This window comes from Rosa chinensis, chromosome 2 (assembly GCF_002994745.2).
Source record: "Rosa chinensis cultivar Old Blush chromosome 2, RchiOBHm-V2, whole genome shotgun sequence".
Lineage (NCBI taxonomy): Eukaryota > Viridiplantae > Streptophyta > Magnoliopsida > Rosales > Rosaceae > Rosa > Rosa chinensis.
The window spans coordinates 26,626,524-26,629,774 of record NC_037089.1 but is presented as its reverse complement, the minus strand read 5'-3'; the positions used below and the strand labels follow the sequence as shown (position 1 = coordinate 26,629,774).

Below are 3,251 nucleotides of genomic sequence, written 5' to 3'. Positions count from 1 at the left end.
AGGAAAATCAATAGCTTATAAATTTAGCTATCACACAGGCATGAATTCCATCTTCTGCAGCTACACAACAATGGTCACTTGAAGATGGCTATCTGTTACTTACCAACTTGCTTCTCAATGGACAAAACAATATGCAATAATCGTGGTAGTAACAGGGACCAAGTTCATCTATTTATATAGGATAGTTAACCCTTAGATTCCTTCCATTGAGGTAATTCTTAAGGGACAAGTCTCCTAATTAGAATCCTAATGTATCACAATCTTGTAGCCTTTCTTGTAGACTAAGCAATGGATTATCATCCTTAATGAATTGATACACTGCTTCATTAAGTTACTAGTATTGATTTGTAGTTTGTATCCATGTTAAACTAGGTTTGACATTTAGCTAATCATCAATTACTTTATGATGATATGTGTTAAGTCCATATTTGATCTAACAACTCTTTCATCCAGGTTCCGGTTTCGACATGTGGAGCTCATTTTGTGGTCTAGCATTGTCCATGTGAGTATTTGCTGAGCTCTCTTCCATTTTGTCTTGACTTTGACATTGATTCATATTCAGAGCTTCATAGTTCTCCTTCATCATTTTAACAGTACAATCCCACCATGACAATGGTTTCCTCAACAACTGTATTCTTTTGTTCTCACATTCTATTACTTGCGGTCACTCAATCCCTTCTTCAACCATCGTTTTCAGCCTATTCATGTTCCAATGGAAAAGGTAACTACACTGCTAATAGTACCTACCAAACAAATCTAGACACCCTTCTCTCCACATTTGTCTCCACCAACGGTAATGGCTATGGCTTTTACAATTCCTCCTATGCCAAAAACTCATCCAACCAAGTTTATGCAACTGAACTTTGTAGAGGAGATTTCCTGGAGGATGCTTGTCGTAGCTGCCTCAATGACTCGAGCCACAAGATCACAGAGTTTTGTCCTAACCAAAAAGAAGCTCTCGTCTTTTATGACACTTGCATGTTACGCTACTCAAACTGATCCCTCTATGGCCTCATGGTGGATTCCCCTCCTTTCTATCTCGTGAGTTCAAGAAACGTAGCATCATCAGAAGTGGAAGGGTTCTTTGAAGAGCTATGGAAGCTAATCCAAATATTGAGTAGTGAAGCTGCATCAAGTGGTTCACTTCGTAAGTTCACAGTAAATAGCACAACTACTTCAGATTTCAAGACAATATATGCACAAACGCAGTGCACACTAGATTTGTCTGAGCAAGATTGCACTGATTGCTTGGTTGGTGCTTATGGAGGCATCACAACTTATAGTTACGGGAAGGATGGGGCCAGAATTCTTAAACCAAGTTGTAACATTAGGTATGAGCTTGCTAGCTTCCTCCGCAAATGTTGCACCACTCCATCATCGCCACCAATATATCCACCTTTACCATCAATCAATACCATAAATTCAGAAGGTATATAAGTATATATGCTGCATTTATGTGTGTGTGTGTGTGTGTTTTACGATCTTTCCAAATTTGTTGTTCGTCTTTCATTCTTTTTTTGCTAGAGTGATGTTTAAGGCATCTAAAAAATAAACAATTCTGTCACCGAGTACTGGGTGCAGAAGGTGATTAGCTTCATAGTATAAAGCTAAATGGCTAGATCCATCTATGTTATGTGATTTTAATATATAGTACCTGGCTACCTGCATAACTTTTCGGTTCTGAAACTTTAGTGGATGATAACCAGTCACAAGTTATTATTTAATTTGATAGCCATGGTAATCTATCTGTATATATAACTGGCAGGATGCTTAACTACAAAAGAATAAGAATTCTAATTTTTGCAGAATCGAAGAAGAGTAATAATTCGCGGACTGTAATCCTCGTGGTTGTGCCAATCACTGTGTCTCTGGTATAATTGTATGCATATGCATTTATTTAAGAGCGAGGAAGGGAGAGAAATAACTTGATCAAAGTAAGCTTCCAGGTACGGGTCAAACAAAATGAACTCCTCTAACATTTTTATTCTAGCTACTTGATTTGAGGAGGGCCTATTACTGCATGTACTAAGCACTTGGATTTAATTATGTTACAACTCCTTTGTAAACTGATCAAACTTGTTGTATTGCTCCTTAGGCACCGAAGGTGCAGATGAAAGTAGAAGTACAAAATCCTTGCAATTTGACTTTGGCAACATCAGAGTTGCTACAGATGATTTTTCTGAAGCAAATAAACTCGGACAGGGCGGTTTTGGTTCTGTATATAGGGTACGGATACATCATCATATTTAAATGATCATTCATATCAATTATGTGCCAACTTTTTTTTTTTTGAACCAAAGAAAAAAAATATTTCATTTAAAAGAGGATTACCCCAATGGTTTACAGTCATTCTTAAGTAGCTCCAGAATGAGGTCTGGAGGTTGGGTTAACCAAACATAAGCATTACAATCTTCATAGGCCGAGTTAGCTAAACGATGAGTGACTCGATTACCTTCTCTTGGTGTGTGCTGCAGCATGATAGTAGTCCTCTGATGGAGTTCTTGACGGATGTCATCAATTAAGCCATCTTCATGCACATACGTAGATTGCATCAGTAATATTCGAGAGAACCTCCAGGCAGTCTGTTTCGATCACTATAGTGCTAATTTGTAATGTTGCTGCCAAGTTTAAACCTTCTTGTATAGCTCTCAACTCCACCTGTCTGGCAGAGTCCATATCTGGTATAGGCTTTGTAAAGGCAGCTCGAAACTGACCTGTATCATCTCTTAAGACACCTCCTACACCCCCCAGAGTTGTGTTTGGAATGAAACTCCCATCCACATTGAGCTTCCAAACTCCAGCCTCTGCTGGTTTCCAGGCTTTTCTCAGTTTTAAGTGGGAAGACTTATCCACTTGTTGTGCCCTGTTGAAGTCCTCCAACCACGCTAACGAGCTAAGGACCAGCGCATCAGCTGGCTACTTTGTATTGACCCACAACACATTGTTCCTATTTTTCCACAAGGCCCATATGAAGATCCTAGAAGGAGCCTAGAGAGGGGTGAATGATGCGGCTGAAATAGCCTCACAATTTAACCCTGCAAAATGTAGTTGTCAGTATAGGATAAGCAGGGATCGTTCAGTCCGGGGATTGTAGGGTACACCTACACAAAAAGGTCAATTAACAAATAAAAGAATAAAATGGGGGGTTTTGAAATTTGGTTCCTAATCTACTTAAAATAAAAACAAAACAAATAAAACTATATACAATGATCGACTTCCCTAACCTAGACCAATACCACTCGGAAATTACT

The 3,251-nt window shown here is 38.8% G+C and overlaps 1 pseudogene; it reads left to right on the top strand.

Annotated features, from left to right (window-relative positions):
- The first annotated feature begins 606 nt into the window (after nucleotides 1–606).
- On the top strand, nucleotides 607–2,522 carry LOC112184018 (annotated as a pseudogene).
- Nucleotides 2,523–3,251: the final 729 nt, after the last annotated feature.